Source organism: Chiloscyllium plagiosum, unplaced genomic scaffold, assembly GCF_037043375.1.
Source record: "Chiloscyllium plagiosum isolate Xiang-an unplaced genomic scaffold, Cpla_swu_hap1 HiC_scaffold_42, whole genome shotgun sequence".
In the NCBI taxonomy this organism is placed as follows: Eukaryota; Metazoa; Chordata; class Chondrichthyes; order Orectolobiformes; family Hemiscylliidae; genus Chiloscyllium; species Chiloscyllium plagiosum.
The window spans coordinates 23,005,918-23,026,176 of record NW_028270180.1 but is presented as its reverse complement, the minus strand read 5'-3'; the positions used below and the strand labels follow the sequence as shown (position 1 = coordinate 23,026,176).

Here is a 20,259-nt window from a genome sequence, read left to right as displayed (position 1 = left end):
GGCCACCCGCCATCCTGACTGGGAGCAAAGGAAGGTGTTAATTAGGTGGGAATGAGGTGTGTTATATAAAGAACAGTAGTCAGTTTGGGGGAGTTGAAAGTTGCAATAAAATTCTGACTCTTAAAAAAAAAAAAACCTGGATTCTATCTGACCAGAATCTTTAACCTCGGGTGTTTAGCATTGCTGTACTGTGTAGTTGCAGAATGCTGAGGCAAGACTGCTTTTCAGGTCTCCCAAAAGATTTGATTTGTTTCATTATTGTCACATGTACTGAGATACAGTGAAAAGTCTTGTTTTGCGCACTAACTAGGTTAATGATACCTTAGGTTCTTTTTCTTGAGATTCTTACACACCATGCAGCTGCAATATGCCAACTTCTGTGAACAGCCAAAATTTATGAAGCACGTACAAGCTGTGGAGGATCACTTAGCACTCTTCGCAATGCTTGCGAAGCATGTAAGAGAAGCTCCCTGAACAAATGGGCCAGTTCTTCCTTGAAACAAGATCTCGCATCACAGTCAGTAATGCCCACAAGACAATTCCCCTAGCCACTTCCCCATAATCACATGCCTTTGAAGACACAATGCAGTGACTTGATCATTTCCAGAAACAATTTAATATAAATTATTCCTTAATGGCAAGATCTGATGTAAATCATTTTTTGAAACTGTAGGATGTAGTCAGAATTTTAATTGCAATGGTCTTATTGATCTTGAATAGGAGATGATAATGTAAACTTACTCTGAATAGTAGGAGATGACCGTGTAAGTTGTTTTTACATTCTACCTGCAGGACAGCGAAATGTACCTCCCTACCCCGTGGCATCCAGTTTCTTGAAGGTCAGCAGAGCAAGTTAGCCCCTTAACATCTCACTTACATAAGTACATCAGGGCAATAGAACAGAATGCAGTATATAGTGTTGCAGAGAATGTGCAGCGAAAGACCAACTCTGATATAGGAGAGGTTCATTCAAAAATCTGATAACAGCAGGGAAGAAGCTGTTCTTGAATCTGTTGGAATGTGTTTTCAAACTTTGTATCTTCTGCCTGACCACAGGGAGTACAGCTGGAGTGGGAGGGGGTCTTTGATTGTGTTGGCTGCATTCCTGAGGCAGTGGGAAGTACAGTCGGAGTCGGTGGATTGAAGGCTGGTTTGCGTGATAGACTGTGCTGTGTAATTTCTTGTGATCTTGAAAAGAGCAGTTGCCACACCAAGCTGTGATACATCCGGATCAGATGCTTTCTGTGATGCATCTATAAAAATTGGCATGAGAATTTGTCACATGCTAAATTTCCTTAGCCTTCCTTAGCCACTTAGTGTCGATGTGTATGGACCAGAATAGATTGTTGGTAATATTTGTTCCGAAGAACTTGAAGCTCTCAACCATCTCAGTACCACTGATACAGATGAGAATACTGTCTATGTGGTTTCCTTCGTTTTACTGACATTGAGGGAGAGATTATTGTCTTCACACCATGCTACTGAGCTTTCTATCTCTTTCCTGTACTCTGTCTCATTGTTGTTTAAGATCTGACCCACTACAGTGGTGTCGTTAGCAGTCTTGTCTGACATAGGCATCTTTGTTATCCAGATGTGTGTGGGGCTAGGGAGATGACATTAGCCATGGATCTGTTGTGATGGTGGGCTAACCTCTCAAAGCACTTGATAACGATGGCTGTCCAAGCCACTGAGTGGTAGCCATGAAGGCACATTTCCTGATTTTTCTTTGATGTGGAGGTGCCAGTGTTGGACTGGGGTGAGCAAAGTCAGAAGTCATACGACACCAGATTATAATCCAAAAGGTTTACTTGAAATCAGCAAGCTTTTGGAGTGCTGCTCTTTTGTCAGGTGAAGGAGCACCGTTTCGAAAGCATGTGATTTCAAATAAACCTGTTGGACGATAACCTGGTGTCCTGTGACTTCTGATTTTTCTTTTGACACAGGGCTGCCATTGGCTGCCTTCAAAGAGGTGAGAACCTCACATCTGAGTAAGGAGAAGTTAAAGATGTCTGTGAATACTCCCTCTGGCTGGTCTGTGCAGGACCTGAGTGCACGGCCATAGACTCCATCTGGGCCAGTCGTTTTCCGTGGGTTCACCCTCAAGAAGGCTCATCTGATGCCTGCAGCGGTGACTGTGAGTACAGGTGCACCGAAGTCGTCTGGTCACTTGGACGTCATTTGACTAACCTTATGTTCAGAATAAGCGTAGAATGCATTTAGCTCGTTGGGGAGAGATGCATTGTTGCCAGTGAGTCTACTCGACTTCACTTTGTCGTCCATATTATCGTGTAAACCTTGCCACAATCGACGTTAGTCAGGGACTCTTGTTTAGTCTGGTATCGTATCTGTGTACGTAATGACTTTGCAAAGGTCATACCTAGATTTCCTGTAAAAGAACAGGGAGCTGGGATGGTGTGCCCTTTGAGGCTACTTCTGAACAGTGGAAATTGACTGGTTCTAGAGATTAGTAGCTCATGACGCTCTCCTTTCCCTTTGACAGTTCCACATTAATAACTCTGTTCGTCGTACACTTATGGACATTTTGCCAGGAAGACTTTGTGTGTGGAGATTGTTTGCATTGTACCAAGTTGAACAGTGGTACTCTAGCTTTCAGTTTGATTCCTGAACACATGGAAAGGGGAAGTTTTACAGTAAACAGTTTACATTGGAGTATGAAGTTTTGTTTTGCGAAAAGAACTGATGCCTGAAAAGACACAGGGTGTCTTTTCATTTTCCCCCACTCTACACAACCACAGAAGCTGACCTTTTTGTATCTCCGTTCCGATTGTTCAAAGTAGCTGTCCGTGAGTGAGATTCATGTGTGTTTAAGTCAGCAAACAGAAGGAATCCCTTTGATGTGCTCAGTGATTAAGACACTTGCCTGTAAAATGAATACTGTGCTGCTTGCTCGTGTCTTCATCTCAAGGCCGATGCAGCAGTCTTTTTTTTTTCACTTGTGGGCAGAGGCACAGATCGAGATTCTTTGACAGTACAATAATAGAAGAGGGATGGCGATCGGTGAGGGAGTAGCAGGAAGCTTCTCTGACTCATCCTGCACAGAGGAAGAAACAGCCGTATATTGTGGAGAGGGCTTCAGCTGTGCTCTGAAATTCTGAGACCAAGAGGTGCTTCGCACTCAAAGCTGTTTCACACTGAGCTACTTCAAACAATGGAAATGGGATGTCTACCTACGATACTATTGAAGTAAAAAAGACTGCAGGTTGTCTTGCATGTTTTTTCAGATCTTTGTAGGGTCCAGGAGATCAAGCAACCTTAATTTTGGTGTCTTGTGAGTTGAACAGGCAGATTGTGCAGCCTAGTGCCTTTATACTATTGATGTTTTTTTCTGATGCTCTGGTGAAAACCGTTAATAATATCCTGGTTTTAAAAAAGATGACATTTTAAGGGAGAAGGACTCCACTTTATCAGAAGTTAACACCAAATTCGTTTCTCTGCCCCCCCCTTTCCTCCCCCCACACCCTCCTTTCTCTTCCCCCTTTCCTTTTCACATCTCTCTCTCTTTCTGCCTCTCCATATCTGCTTCACTGATTCGTGATCTGTTCTCTGCTGCTGTAACCAAGCCCTCAGCTTTATAAAGGCAACCACTACAGACGTTTTTAAAAATTCTTTGGGCGTTACTGGGCAAGGCTGGCATTTGTTACATCTCCCTAATTGCATTTGAACCGAGTTGCTTGCTGGGTCATTTCAGAGGGCAGTTAAGTGTCAAATACATTGCTGGATCTGAGCTTGTGTAGGCCAGACCAGATAAGATGTTAGATTTCCTTCTCTCCAGGGCATTTTTAATGACAGTTGATATTTTCATGATCAGCATCACTGTCACTGTTTCAATTCCAGGGCTGCCATGGTGAGAATTGAACCCATGTGCCAGAGCATTAACTGGATATCTGTATTCCTCATCCAACTGTCTCTATGTGGCTTTAACATTGCTTTAAGGCACTTGGCAAACATTATCAGTCAGGATTTGTCACTCAGCCGCTTAAGCTTGGTGAAAGAGGTAGAATTTAAAGGACAGTTTAGTAGAGGAGAAGTAGAAAGATTTAAGGGGTTTGGAGGAGGGAGGGAGTTCCTGAGGTTGGGGCCCAGTCAGCTTCGGGTGCAGTCACCAATTGATGTGGGCCTGAGGTGAAAACCTAAAGACCAACTCAGAAAATGCTGGAAATATTCAGCGTCAAGGTTCATGTTTCAGATTCTGACAGGGTGAGCCCATCCAGAGGTGTAATGGTAGAGCAGAATCGATGAGCTGAATGGCCTGTTTGTGCTTCTATGTCCAATGCAGTGTGCAAATTCTATCACAGGATTAGGTTCAGTTAATCTTCCGGTACTCACTTTTTCACAGGTTTCCCCCTCGGCAAAAAACAACAGCGTATGAAAAAGAACATGACTTAACCAAACGGTCCCTTGAGCCTTAGGTACTACAATCGATTATTGTTGATCTTTTTCCCAACTCTGCTCTCCCACTTGTCTCCAAACCCATTGATTAAGAACGATATTCTAGATTTACTTTTCTCCCAATGATCATCAGTCTGGTGACATCTTATTAGACTGGAGTGTTGCCGGTTTCTCCGGCAGTGCTTCCTTTTAGTGTAGTAAAAAGACTTGCATTCACGTAGTACCTTTCACAACCCTGGGATATTCCCAAGTCCTTTACTGGCAATGGAGTGTAGTCGCTGCTATAGTGTGGAAAGCAGGACATCTGATTTGTGCACAATATGTTCCCACAGTATGTGGATATAATCCGAGAACCTGGTTTTGTGATGTTAATTGAGGGATAGCTCCCCCGTTATTCAGTGTGTTATTCCCTCGAGAGTTGTGGGATGCTTTACATTCATCCGAGGGAGCAAGTGGATTCTTGATAAAATAGATGTGAGATACGGTTCCTGTGGCATTGCAGTGCTCCCTCAATATTCCATTTGAGGTGTCGAACTAAATTTTTGTGCTGGATTCTGGGGATTTGACCCCATGACCTTCTGAGTCAGAGGTGAGGGGGCTGCTCAGTGAGCCATGGCAGACTGCAGGGATCAACTGGGAGTCAGTTGGCTCTGCATGCCTTTTGGGGTTCCAGTGAACCAGTCGACTGTATGAGCCATCATCTGCTGTGAAGAAATAAATATTGTTTACCAGCACCACCCACTTCTGAGTGATATTCAAAAGAACCCTCACAATCTGCTTTGCTGAAATCCATTATCGCACTGATGATACCGACTGTCCGTGTGAATTGGTGTGTGGAGGAGGTGTAATTAGCAATGAATATTTAGCGGACTGGTAAGTTCGATGCAAGGTCTTTAAGACTTAATTTTTAAAAAAAATTGTCTCATTTGTGCACCAACACACTAAAATGTGGAATCGCATAAACCATGAGGCCAGATTGTGAAGTGATTGATTTGTCTGTGCGTGCGCTCGCGTCACTCCAAGGAAAATATGGCAGGGTCACCTCATAGGAAGAGTAAATGATTACATAAATCTGCCTCTGCCATTGTGTGATAAATCACATTGCCTGGCCACCTAGTCCACCTCTCTGCACCTCAATCAGGCTCTCAATTGTTCACGTTGAAATATTCTTAATTTATCTTGGTACTGAACTGTTGGGAAAATGGTAGAGAGACTATAAAATCGTAATGTTTGACCTACTGTTGGTCACCCACAAGCCTTAACCCCTGATATCACTGTTACCATAACAGTTTAGCACATTAGGTGATTTGTTTGTGAACAGCCTTTGGACCAGTTAAAATCTGATTCTACTCCTGGCAGAACAGAGCATAGGTTTAGGATTTTGTAGTCCTACTGTACTCTTGAGCAAGCAGCAACCAAGTACCATTGCTTACAGGTGCAGAACATTTCCATTTTTCTTCAGTATTATCAGAGCTGTTTCTCTTGTCACTTGTGATCCAAACCCTGAAGGATATACTTGTTAGCCTCTACCATGGGCTCAGGGAAAGGTTGCTGAGATTAGCATGAGAATAAAAGGATATTGATGTTCCCTCTGTAATTCTCCCGACTGTCTTTCACCCTGTGTCACTCTCCCTGTCTTGCATCCTCCCTTCTTTGCTCCCTCTGCCTTTTTCTCTCCCTCCCTCTAACCCCTTTCCTTCACTTTAACATTCCCTGCCTCTTGCTCCCACCTTCCGTCCACAGGCCCTTCCTTTTGTGCCTTCTCCCTATTAGCCCCTCCCCTCGCACATTCCTCCCCTTCCTCTCCACCTCTTGTGACACCTTCTTCCCTCCTGCACGGCACCCTTTCTACACAGCTGGTTCATTTACACTGCATTTATGGATAGTGAAATGCAGTCAGTACTCTCAAATGGTCCGGCAGCAGTCACTTGTAGATCAGACCAAAGTTTATAGTGCAGCTTTGCAGGATGCCTGGTGCTGGAGCTGGGTGAATAGAAGTCGAGACGGTGAAAGCAGAGGTGTGTGCTGTCAATTTCAGCTGACTGTGTTGCTGAATTCCAAACTCCATTTGCTTATGTGGAAACTCTAAAGGGCTGTATAAATCATTGCTCCCTCCCAACACAATACTGTTCCGTTTTTCTGTTTTCAGTAAACTGGAGGTTAAGGATTTTGCCCTGCCTGTGAATGATGATACCAACCCTTGTGGCTTCTTTTCTCTCCAAGAGGGACGGCTACCATTTCTAACACCAGCAACCCAGGTAACTGTAAGTGTATGGCTTCTTTGCTAGTTTACTTTTTCAGGCACAGTTTTGATCACTGAGGTTACTTGTATTTTCTTTTACTGTTTTTAATTCCATCCAAGTTAAAGCGGTGCAGTAGCATAGCCTGTAATACAGATATTCAGAGTTCAAATCCCACTGTGGCAACCAGGTAGATACTGAGTCCAATACAACTTGAGTTGTTATCAGAAAATCAGAGATGTCATAAAAGATGATGATCTTTCCACCAACATTCCTGAACTGCACTGGGGAGCTTGAAAATGCCATCATATTGCCAGTGTTCACAACACTAAGTAACAGCATTTCTTTTTGGCTTTGAGGCCCTCTGGCAGGTCTTGAGATTGTGAAGGGTGTTTTTTTAATTGTAAGAAGGTCTTTGGTGTCTATCTCTCCCCAATTTGGGCTATTCTAGACTCCAGTCCTCCACTCCGTACTGAAGTGCTCCTGCCCTATGAAGTGACTGAGCCAAACATTTGGTTGCCATGACAATCAGCACCTTCCCTGCAATGAGCAAGAGATAATACTGTGGCAATTTTTCTCTCATTTGGAAACATGGTTGTTTTTGAAGCCATTCGGCTTGGAAATTTTGTCTAGTTTCATCTAGTTTTAAAAATCCTATTTTATAGCAGAGAATGCATTTTTGAAATGTATCACTACTTCACAATACCAAACGTGAGACTATTTAAGGCGTTGACTCTGCTAGTTCCAGTAGTTGATTCAACAAATTAAGTTAGATTGGGGTAGTTGTACATGGTATCCTTGTATGACGGTGAAGGTTTTAAGTTGCGCGATGTTTAGCTTGGTGACCCACTGTCTGTAGGGTTAGGGAAATGGTGGACAAGACTATTTTTGTGAGTTCCATTAATGATGTGTGCCTTGCTTTGAAGGTAGTAAATACTATGTGATAGACTATTCGGCGGCTTTCAGGGTCTGCACATAACTAGCGAATGGGCTGCTGGGACTGTTCTCCCTAGGTAAGATATTACTGAGAGATAGTTTGGTAGAGGTCTAGACAGAGGAGTAATTGTTTCCATTGGTGGAAGTTCTCAAAATCAGGGGCCACCAATTTTAAAGTGATTGGCAAAAGAACCAAAAGTGACAAGAAAAGAATCATTTTATCATGCGGCGAATGGTTTCGAATTGCCTGAGAGTGATAGTGATTCAAGCGTGGCTCTCAAAAGTGAGTTGAATAATTTTCTGGAAAGCAAGGTAATTGCAGAGAAAAGGGAAGGGAATTGAAGCAGCCAAATAGCCAGAATAGACATGACAGACTGACTGGCTTTCTCAGCTGTTCTTGTCAGCCTCACAAAGCTTTGCCATGGGTCCTTACGTGACTGATTCTTGACCCACAGATCTTTTGGGATCAAAGGACAGGGTGTCCCATGAGGTAATGGCTGGTCTGATCATCCTCAGCTCCATTATCCTGTATTTTCCCTACAACTTTTGCTTTCCTTACTGATTAAAAATTAGCCTATCTCAACCAAGAATATACTTAATCCAGCCTTGACAGCCATCTGTGGTAAAGAATTCCTCAGATTCACTGCCCTCTGGGAGAAGACATTCCTCCTCAGTGTTTTCTTTGAGCAGCGAAGGTTAAGGCGAGATTGACTAGAGATTTTCTAAATTGTGAATGGCTGTGTGGAGAAACCATTTCCATTGGCGGAGGGGTCAGTAACCAGAGGGCATACATGAAAACAATTAGCATGTGAACAAGTAGAGGGTTGTTACATGTTCTTTCCTGGGATGTGGGCGTTGCTGACTGTGCCAGCATTTATTACCCACCCCTCATTGCCCTTGAGAAGGTGCTAGTTTGACTCGCTGCAGTCTGAGAGATGTAGGTGCACCCATAGTACTGATAGGGAGGAAGTACCAAGATTTTGACCCAGTAACGGTGAAGGAACGTGTTAGATTTCCAAGTAGGATGGTGTGTGGCTTCAAGGAGGAACTGGCTGCAAAGCTGCTGACGAAATTGCAGGGAAGGTCATAGGATATAGGAGCAGAATTAGGCCATTTGCCCATTGAGTCTGCTCTGCCATTCGATCATGACAGGTAAGTTTCTCAACCCCTTTCTCCCATCCTGTTGGCATAACGTTTAATTCCCTTACTAATCTGCGACAATGAATTCCACAGATTCACCATCCTGTGGCTGAAGAAATTCCTCCTCATTTCGGTTCTAAAAAATCGTCCCTTCAATCTGAGGATGTGCCCTCAGGCCCTAGTCTCTTCCCCCTAGTGGAAGTGGGACTAAAATTGGACAGCTCTTATAAAAAGCAGTGGTGGGCATGGTAAACTGAGAGGTTTCTTTCTGTGTCATAGTCATACAGCACAGAAACAGACTAACCACTCCATGCCAAATATAATCCCAAACTAAGCTAGTCCTACCTGCCCGCTCCTGGTCCATATCCCTCCAAACCTATTAGTGTACTTACCAAAGTGTCTTTTAAATGTTGTAACTGTGCCCACATCCACCACTTCATCAGGAAGTTCATTCCACACATGAACTACTGTGTTTTAAAAAAAAAATTTGCTTCTCATGTCCTTTTTAAATCACTCTCCTTTAACTTTAAACATATGCCCTCTTGTCTTGAAATCCCCATTTTAGGGGGAAAGCGCCGTCTATACCCTCATGATTTTCTAAACCTCTATAAGGTCACCTCTCAACCTCCTATGCTGCAGTGAAGAAGGTCCCAGCCTAGCCAGCCTTTCTTTATAACTCATATATACCATACTCAGGCCACATCCTGGTATATCTGTTCTGAACCCTCTCCAGCTTCATAATATCCTTCCAATAAGTGGGTGACCAGAACTGGACACAGTACTTCAGCAGAGGCATCAGCAATGTCCTGTATGACCTCGACATTATTTCCCAACTCCTATACAGAAAGGACTGAGCAATGAAGGCAAGCGTGCTAAACTCCTTTTTAACTATCCTATCTATATTTGATGCAAACGTCAAAGAATTATTTACCTGTATCCCTAGGTTGCTCTGTTCTACAACTGTGCTGTGTGATTCTGCTCTCAAATATTGCTCTCACTCAATTTTCCAACTAAAATTATTGAGTAAAGTTGTTATTTTACATTCCATATTTGTCTTTTCAGGTTTTGTTCAGAATACTATTTATTTTTAATGAAGTATTGTTGTTTCTGTATAGCTGAAGCCTGTCAGAAATGTCTGCTTGAATGAGAACTGAGATTTTATTTGCCTGTTTTAACTTCAGCTGTTTTACTAAAATCTGTTGTGTTAATGAATGCCTCAGTTCTGAGATGATGTTACTTTCAGTTTTAGATTCGTCTTAATTTATCACCTCCAATTTCCATCAGAAATTAGATTACTTACAGTGTGGAAACAGGCCGTTCGGCCCAACAAGTCCACACCGACCCGCCGAAGTGTATACCATCTAGACCCATACTCCTACATTTACCCCTTCACCTAACACTACGGGCAATTTAGCATGGCCAATTCACCTAACCTGCACATTTTTGGATTGTGGAAGGAAACCGGAACACCCGGAGGAAACCCACGCAGACACGGGGAGAATGTGCAAACTCCACACAGAGAGTCGCCTGAGGCGGGAGTTGAACCCGGATCTCTGGCGCTGTGAGGCAGCAGTGCTAACCACTGTGCCACCATGCCACCCAAATGTTGGATCTGATTTTGTTAGGAGGAAATGTAGGAGGAAAACAAATGGTTTTAATGAGTGAACACAACACTGGCTGGCTGCTACTTTCAGTGTTTAGTTACATAGCCCAGTGAAATGAGAGAATATTTAAACTTTATTGTTGAGAATAACTCCTCCATTACATCACTGAGTCCTGGGCTTGTACAAGAGATTGTGGAAGTGACAGTGCAGTTATAACTCCCCAGATGCAGTGATGGACATGAAAATGTTAGACTCATTCAAGAATCGACTTTGGGAGCTGTAAAACCATTCTGTAAGAATGAGAAGGATAATAGAATGGTCTGCCCAAAGTTGACTTATGAATATCAGTGTTTTTGAAGGATGAGCCACTTGTGCAGAGCTTCCTTTTGTCTGCCAATTGTGATGTTCACAATAAACTCTATTAATTTCCTGTAATAGCATTAAATTATGTTAACACCAGGATGCCATCGATGCCTTCCATTGCTCCATTTTAAAACAAAATGACAAAAGTTGCAATCAGTTAATATTCTGAGAATTGATCAGTATTGTGTCTAACCTTTAATCCTGGCTGTCAAAACTAGACGTTATGGGCTTCCCCTTTTAAAAAAAAATGTTGGATGACAATTTTAAATCTTGCTACATGGTGATTTGAGTGTGTGGCTTTTTCTGGATGGAGCCAATGCTGAAATGAAACTAGAGACCTTTTTTGTTTGTTGGGTCTCTATGATTCTTTCTTCATGCGTTTTTTTCCTTCTTGTCCATTTACCTGTCGATACCAGCGGATAGCTCTGATGTATGCCTTTCTCCCAAGGTCACAATTCATAATAATTGGCAGGTGGCCTGCAGGATTTCTGCAGTGTTCCTTCTGTCCCCTCTCCAGCTGTGATGTTTGTGAAGCACGCCAATTTGGAGAAGTGACATAACGACAACAAGCAAGTCTGGGATCTGCATGTTTATCCATCTGTTCCAGGCCGCAGCTCTCTTTTCCTTGAGCAACTGATAGGCCCTCAAGTTTGTCGCTTGGAAAGGCATGGAGTTTTATTTTGCCATGACTTTGTAATTTATAAATATAATCTAGGAAGCTGTGCCAGAGAGTGGGATTAAGTCACGTTTCTTTGAACCAGTTTGCAGTGTTCTCTAAGAGAATCCAAGCTTAAATTCCACCCCCCCCCCTCCAAAAAAATGCCTAACCCCTGCAGACTGAGGCGCCACATGGGAGTCCTGAATTAATTGTCAAGTCGCTGGCTGCATTTTGACTTGTGGCCAGGGATGTTACTGATGCTGTCATTCATTCGGGTGCTGTTAAGGCAGTTGAACAGTAATAGACAACAAATTTGTTGGCTCATGGAAGACCTCCTCCAAAGTGCTAAGCTGGTTGGTGTATCCAATATCTGTTGGATGTAACGCTTAGCATGATTCTGGACGTGTGATCAGTTTTCTTGGGTATTTCTTTCTCTCTGTATCTCTCTGCAATTCCTGCCTGAAAGTTAATCTTTTACCTAAATATTTGGTTGTCTCTCCTAAATCACCCTCTGGCGCTTGTTTTTCCCAGCACCTCTGAAGAGCCTGAGACATCCTTTGCATGTTTAAAAAACAGACAAGGACATGATAGTTGCGGAGGTAGTAATTTGTGTTTCAGACGTTAGGTTTCATGGTCTCACCTGTTGAGCTTGTAGGTTGTGCTTTAAATCCTTGCAAAGACCTGAGCACATTCTAAGGCTGAGATACTATCTATGACATCACCACAGGAACTGACATTATAAGAGGAAATGACATCACCAACCCAAGGAAACCTAAACACAAAAATAGAAAGTGGGTCACTAATACCACTGCTTCACCAGAGTTAAAAATCTCACAACACCGGGTTATAGTCCAACAGGTTTAATTGGAGGCACACTAGCTTTCGGAGCGTCGCTCCTTCATCAGGTGATAGTGGCCACTATCACCTGATGAAGGAGCGACGCTCCGAAAGCTAGTGTGCTTCCAATTAAACCTGTTGGACTATAACCTGGTGTTGTGTGATTTTTAACTTTGGATACCCCATTCCAACACTGGCATCTCCAAATCATCTCTACTAGCTTCACCAGAGGCTCACTGATGTTGTTACCTAGTATAGTGACAAAACATCTGAAAACGAACCTTTCAGCTCAGCGAACAAACTTACATTCAGAACCTCAATCTGAGCTACACAGCTTCTCAAAACTTGCTAATGCTGTCTATGGATAAGCATTATCCCTTGCGTGGATGTAGTAAATCCATCAACTATTCAGAGAAGAGCAGGAGAGCTCTTCCTGGTGTCCTGGCCAAGATCCACCCTTTAACCAATGTCACTGAATGATTTATCTGATTGTTTAGCTGAACATGGGAATAAAGGGGCCTTTATCAGGATGGCAACCTGTGACTAGTTGAGTTCAGCAAGGGTCAGTATTGGGACCTGGATGAATGAACTGAGGGCATTGTTGCTAAGTTTGCAGATGACTCAAAAATAGGTAGAGCGACACGTAGTACTGAAGAAGTGGGGAGGCTGCAGAAGGACTTGTTGCAGCTAGGAGAGTGGACAAAGAAGTGGCAGATGAAATATAGTGTGGAAAAGTGTGAGGTTGTACACTTTGGTAGGAAAAAAGACTATTTCTAAATGAGGAAAGATTATGGAAATCTGAATCTCAAAGAGACTAGTTCAGGATTCTGTTAAGGTTAACACGCAGGTTAATTCAGTTAGGGAGGGAAATGCCATCATTTCAAGAAGGCTAGAATGCAAGAGCAGTGATGTGCTGCTGAAGCTGTATAAGGCTCTGGTCAGACCAGGTTTGGAATATTGTGAGCAGTTTTGGGTCTTGTATCTAAGAAAGGATGTACTGGACTTGGAAGGGCCCAGAGAAGGTTTGCATGTATGATCCTGGAGATGAAGGGCTTGTCATATGAGGAGCAGTTGAGGACTCTGGGTGTGTACGTGGCGTTTAGAAAGATGAGGGGGGACGTGATTGAAACCTGCTGAATACTGAGAGGTCTGGATAGAGTGACTTTGGAGAAAATGTTTCTGCTAGTGGGGGAGATTAGGACTCCGCTTCAGAGTGAGGTGACAACTCTTTAGAACTGAGATTAGGAGGAATTTCAACCAGAGTATCATGAATCTGTCAAACTCATTTGAGGCCAAGTCATTAAGCGTATTTAAGGCAGAGATAAATAGGCTCTTGCTTGGTAAGGAGATCAAAGATTACAGAGAGAAAGCAGGAGAATGGGGTTGAGAAATATATCAGCACTGATCAAATGGCAGAGCAGACTCAATGGGCTGAATAGCCTGATTCTGCTCCTGTATCTTATGGTCTTATACCATTGCTGCTTGTGAGAGCTGACCAAGTGTCTTGTGAGGTTTCTGAATTTAAGCTAGCAACTGCACTTCAAATGATTTTTAGTGGCTGTGAAATGCATTTGGACAGAGGTTGTGAAATTCGCTGTGTGAGTGTGTATCCGGTCTTTGTTCTTTGTCAGTTTGCTAATGCCATCTGTAAAGCGGCTTCTGCCCTTTGATTCTATTGGACGTGTGAAAGTGTTCACAGTGGAAGACTCCGGCATACCAGAATTTCAGAGTCCGAGTCAGGGGCAGGAGTGAGTGTAGTGACCATCACGAAGAATAAGGTGCTAAGGAAACTGAACAGTCTGAAAGTGGATAAAGCACAGGACCAGCATGGAATACACCCCGAAGTTCTAAAGGAGATTGCAGAGGGATTGGCGATCTTTCAGGAATCACCAGAGTCAGGGAGGGACCCAGAGGACTAGAAAATGGCTAATGTAACACTGCTGTTTAAGGAAGGTGGGACGCAGAAGACCAAACTTGGCTGGTTAGCCTAACCTTGGTGATTGGTAAGGTTTTAAGAGTCCATTATTGAGGAGTACTTGACAGTGCATGGTATAATAAGGTGGAGCCAGTACATTTCTGTCAAGGGGGAGGTCAGGCCTAACAAATCTTTTAGAGTTGTTTTGAGGAGATAAAGAGCAGGTCAGACAGAGGAGAGCCAGTGGACGTGATCGATTTGAATTTCCGAAAGGCCTTTGGCAAGGTGTTGCAGAGGAGGCTGCTTAATAAGATAAGAACCATGGTGTTAGGGGCAAGATAACTGGCATGGACAGAGGACTGGCTGACTGGCGGAAGGCAGAGAAAGGGGGTAAAAGGGTCAGTGATCAGTGGAGTTCCACAGGGAGTCAGTGTGGGACTGCAACTATTCACGTTATACATTAATGATTTGGATGAAGGAACCGAGGGCATTGTTGCTATGTTTTCAGATGACACAAAGATAGGTGGAGGGATAGATAGTGTTGAGGAAGCAGGGAGGCGGCAGAAGCAGTTGGACATGCAAGGTGAGAGGGCAAATAAGTGTTGGATGGAATAAAATATGGGAAAATGAGGTTATGCACTTTGGTAGGAAGAACAGAGGCATAGATTATGGGGAAAGACTTCAGAATTTGAAGCACAAAGGATTTGGGAGTCCTACTATGAACTCTTTAAGGTTAGCTTGCAGGTTCAATTGGTTAGGAAGACTATGCAATGTCAGCATTTATTTCAAGAGGGCTAGAATGCAAGCAAAGAGAAGAGATGTACTGTTGAGGCTGTATAAGGCTGTGGTCAGTCAGCATTTGAAATATTACGAGTGATTTTGGGCCCCATATCTCAGGAAAGATGTGCTGGTCTTGAGGGTCCAGAAGAGGTTTACAAGAATAATCCCTGAAGGGTTTGTCAAATGAGAAGCAGTTGAGGACACTGGGTATGTATTGGGTGGAGATTAGAAGGATGGTTGGGTTGGGTGTGGGCTGGAGGGGGAATATGGCTGAAATGTACAGAATACTAAGAGACCTGGATAGAAGTGACATGGAGAAGATGTTTCGACTAGTAGGACAGATAAGAATCTGAGGGCACAGCCCCAGTGTGAAGGGACATCCTTTAGAGCTGAGATGAATAGGAAGGACTTAACCAGTGGGTGCTGAATCTGTGGGACTCATTGCCACGAAGGCTGCTAAGGCCAAGTCATTGAGTGTATTTAAGAAAGAGAGAGGCTGTTGATTAGTAAGGGTATCAAGGGTTATGGTGTTAGGTTCTTTTTCTTGAGATGCTTACACACCTGTTGCAACTGCAATACGCCAACTTCTGTTAACAGCCATAATTTCTGAAGCAAGTACAAGCTTTGGAGGATCACTTGACACTCCTCGCAATGCTTGCGAACCGTGTCAAGAGATCTCTTGTAACAAAGGGACCAGTTCTTCCTTTATACAAGATTTTACGTCACAGTCAGTAATGCCCACAAGACAACCCCCAGTCACTCCCCCATAGTCACATGCCACTCAAAGACACAATGTAGTGATTTGATTATTTCCAGAAGCAATATGGTTAGATCATAACTTACTGGCAAGATCTCGTGTAAATCGTTTTTCTCACTGCAGGGTGTGGTTAGGTTCTTAACTGCAATGTTCTTATTGTTTCTGAATTGCAGGAGAAGGCTATGTAAATTTTTACATTCTGCCTGCAAGACAGATAAACATATCACCCACCCACCGGACATCCAATTTCTTGCAGGTCAGCAGAACAACTTAATCCTTTAACATCTCAATGGGAAGAAGGCAGGAGAATGGGGTTGAGAAGCACGTCAGCCATGATCGAATCTGCTCTGCGATTTAATGTGCCAAATGGTCTAATTCTGCGCTTATATCTTATTTTCTTATGGAAAGTGTTGTTGCAATGTGAGAAATTGCTTGCCTGCTTATGTTGTTTTGTATCTGAGAAACCAGGTACTGGTTAATTACTGTAGCTCAGAGCCAGAAAAGCTCCTGTTACACTATCCTGTGATGGTGATTAATTCACAGGTACCTCTCTGTGGTTTCCATGTAATTTCAAGATTAATTCTGCCTGTTGTAATCTGTTTTATATGTCATTGAGTGTGCTAACTCATCCCGGAATTTCCTACCAAGGAACATTTTTGGTTCATATGAATCCTCAAATTGTACATTCTGTTGGCTTATGACACCTTTTGAACTATTTATTAAATTGCAGTTAAGATGCAATCATATGCTTGTTGAACACTGAACTGGTGTCTGTCTAAAGCTCATTCTCTGATATTCAAAAAGTTTAAAATTTATTGGTTGGATTAACGGGTTTAAATTTCTGGGGACAGCCTCAGGAAACTCATTACTCCTAGTCTGTTAATTTAGTGACTTCATTCGGCTGTAAGGTTGTAATATGATCAACTTGAGAACCCATCTGAAAGATGATTTCCACAGTGGAAGTCTTGCAGCAAGGATAATGCTGGGATGTTATCATTCAATCTGGCAAAGGAGATTTGAATGGAGGTGGGAGAGCACTAATGCATCATGGCCGGAGAGAAAATGTGGAATGTTTCCTCCAGAGTTTGAATAGTTTTTTGGTGCAATGTTTGAGTTCTCACGCTTAAAATTGCACAGTTGGATCCATTACCTAGCTGTCCTGCTGTTAGAACCTGTACCTTTGGGTGACAGTGAACATTGGAGGTTAAAGAATACTCTTGAGCTTTGCTATATGCATCTCATTATTGTAAAATATTGCTCTGTGTTTGGCTGTGGCATCTCCAGCTGCTTTCGGGGAAAGGAAGCCACAGATCTTAATGACGTTTGGCTACATTTTGTGTGTGGTTTGGCTTTAATCATTGGAGAGTACAATCAACCATTCAGTGAAAGATTGAAGCAGCTAAAGCAAATCTGAGATGACCCAATTTAATTGTTGAAAGTCATATACACACACTGTAACTTTACTGGGATAAAAACCATGGTGGGTTGCACTTGGTGCACAATCTCAGGGAATGGCAGTTGGAGAGCGGAGTGCAATGTTGCAGAAGAGTAAAATTATGTTGGAGTATTTTTATAGACAGTCCACTGATACAGAGTAATTATTATGCTGAGGTTTGGTCGAAATTAATCAGTGATGTTAATGTGAAAGATGGGATTCAGCACAGAAATAAATTTGAATCATCAGATAATTTGAAGTGAGAAACTTTGAATTGAGAGCACCTTTTATCTAATCTGGTGCTACTTGGGGTGTTATCTGTATTGAAATAAGTCTTCATATCCAGATTTAAATTGCTAAACTACAGATCAGCCAGCAATAACTATGCTGGAAATGTGTTGCTGGAAAAGCGCAGCAGGTCAGGCAGCATCCAGGGAACAGGAGAATCGACATTTCGGGCATAAGCCCTTCTTCAGGAATGCCCGAAACGTCGATTCTCCTGTTCCCTGGATGCTGCCTGACCTGCTGCGCTTTTCCAGCAACACATTTCCAGCTCTGATCTCCAGCATCTGCAGACCTCACTTTCTCCTCAGCAATAACTATGGCCCATGTTGATAAAAGATATTAGCTGTGTCTCAGTGCTCTTGCCTCTTGGTCAGAAAGTTGTGATTTGAAAATGTACTCTAAACCAGCAATTCTGTGACAGTGCTGAGGGAGCTTTACACTTTTAGACATACCGCCTATATCCATCCCGTCAGATGGATGCCAAGATTCGCCAGCACTAGTTTGAAGAGCAAGGGAATTTTCACTTGCCGGTCCAATATGTATCACTTAACCTTGCCCAAAAGAATCTATCTACTCTTCAAAGCTGTTGCGTTTTGTGGGAATAAGGACTTGAAGATCGCTGCCTGAAGACAAGCTCTCAGTGATTGTCCACTGAACTCTGGCAAAGTGCCATGTTACTCTGCTCTAGTTAGGGTGATGGGGTAGGTCCCAAGTGGAATAAGAATCAAATCCTGTGTGATTGCTGTTATTTGATCCACGTGCTAGCTGTCTGGCCAGCTGAGCTAATCCATCCCGCTCCCCTGTGGGAATTTAGAGTGCAGATTGGTTGCCACGTCTCCTGCCTTAAGACAGTGATTTCATTTCAAAAGTACTTCATTGACTGTGAAGTGTAATGGGGCTGTCAAAGGTTCTATATAAATGCATGTGTTCTGTCATAAACCCAGTGGGGATATCTAAGGGAGGCTGCCTGCTTTATTGCTCAAAGATGAGGCATCTGAGTCCTCTCTCCTTTTATAATTAAATGCTACAGATGTGGAGCATGCTACTGTTTAAGTTAACTCGGGTTGTTTTCTGAAGCTTCTGTTTCCATTACCGAGGAACTTGCAGCGCAGCCGTATACATTAACTGGCAGCTTTCTGCCTTTCCAAGGCAGACCACCCGAGGTGAGACATGATTTCACAGTTACAGTATCAGCCTCTGTTTTACTGATAGGATTGGCAGAATGCAGTCAGTGTCATTACACATTACTTTGGGGGGAGGCTTCTCTCCAGATGGGTTGGGGCCGTCACTGCCTGGTTTGTGGCAGCATTTGACCTTTCTGCCGTGAAGAATGGCCCATTATTTTTGATGGCAATTAGTTGGCTGCGGTTCATCCTGATTTATATGGAGAGCATTGAGAATGCAGTCATTATGTCAGTAATTGCAACGTTGTGGATACTGTGCTTGTACTGAGTACATTATCTTGGGAATAGAATTTCCCTTTACTGGGTTCATTTATAATCTTAACTTTCATTGTGTTCAGTAACTGACTCTCTCTTGTTACTGCAAATGGCTACCGGAGTCTTGGGATATGTGACTGATCCACACTCATGATAGCTAAAACTCATTTGAATGGTAGTTGGACCAGATTTGAGTTGTGTGAGATAACACTCAGGCGCACAGAAATATTGAAATGACGCGGAGAACATACTGAGAATCTGAGGAAAAATTCACAGAATTTGAACAGTCAAATCAACTATTGACGTGAGACCATAACTGTTGGTTTTTAAAAAATTCTTCATACCCTAACCTTGAAGAATAATGTGGAAGGATTTGAAAAATGTTTATAGTGGCTCATAAGGTGGTTAACATTTATAGGGAGCTCGTTTTGTGCACACATGCAGCCCATATGGTGGGATGGTTACCGCTACCCATCAGACATTAGGATTCTGTTGAATGTCTGTTCAGAATTTGGATCTAGAACTCTGGTCTCTGGTTCTGGGACAATCAGAAGCAGAGATTGAGCACTGCATTCGTAAAGTGGAGGTGATGAGTGGTGAGGTAATGCACTCGCTAAGTCAAGGGCTCGCTTTATTAGTATTACAGGGGACCCGGCCTTGTGGCTTGGAAGCTGTTTTGTGGCTCTTTAGCACCTTCTTTGAGCTCCTAACCTTTTCTAGTTGGATTGCTTTATGCAAAAGGTCCAAAAACAAAAGCCACGGAAAGAAAGAACCATGGATGTTGGTTTGCTCTCTGAGCTGCAAGATTTATTTCCAGATGTTTCATCACCCTACTAGGTAACATCTTCAATGAGCCTCAGGCGAAGGGTGACGAAACGTCTGGAAATAAACCTTCAACCTCAGCGAGCAAACCTACATCTAAAACTTCAACCTGAGCTACAAATCTTCTCAAAAATCACTAAGTAAGAACCATGCTTTAGTTGTAGTCATCTAAAAAAGTTTGCACTTTATCTCCAAATGATTATTTAAATGATTTGTAACCATTATTTGTTGATGTTATGAAAAGAAAAATTCAAGTGAGCTAAAAATTGCACAGAAGTCTTCAGGGATGTGCCGAAAACCTTTTTTTTTGGCTTCCAGGGAACCCTAGTTGAAAACTCTGGATTATTTGAATAAAAACGCTAAATAAATCTGTTTGTTTGATGTAACTGCAGTCTGGTCATAGATATATACCTTCTATTTGAAAACAAGATTTTATGGTTGCACCTTATTATTTCCAAAAAATGCTGAGAGATATCCATGAATGCGTGATGTGCTGTTAGAATCTATTTTTACAATGAGCAAATCGTATAGCAAATTATCTAACTCTCCGTATCTTAAGTGACTTTCAAAGATGACTTTGCTGACAAATTTATGACTTAAAGTCCATTTGCAGTTGTCTTGTTCTATACAAATTTTCT

General features: G+C 42.7%; 1 protein-coding gene across 8 annotated transcripts in view; it reads left to right on the top strand.

Moving 5' to 3' along the window:
• LOC122542603 (casein kinase I-like) overlaps positions 1-20,259 on the top strand; it is a 229,237-nt gene that overhangs the window by 23,008 nt on the left and 185,970 nt on the right. For 4 of the 8 annotated variants that reach the window (XM_087982098.1, XM_043680562.2, XM_043680561.2 and 1 more), the window contains exon 2: positions 6,560-6,668. The gene's annotated coding sequence lies outside the window, so the exon portion shown is untranslated. Of the gene's footprint in view, positions 1-3,074; positions 3,221-5,030; positions 5,284-6,559; positions 6,675-20,259 lie in introns of those variants that run through there. The other 4 variants (XM_043680556.2, XM_043680559.2, XM_043680557.2 and 1 more) reach the window with 4 other exon arrangements.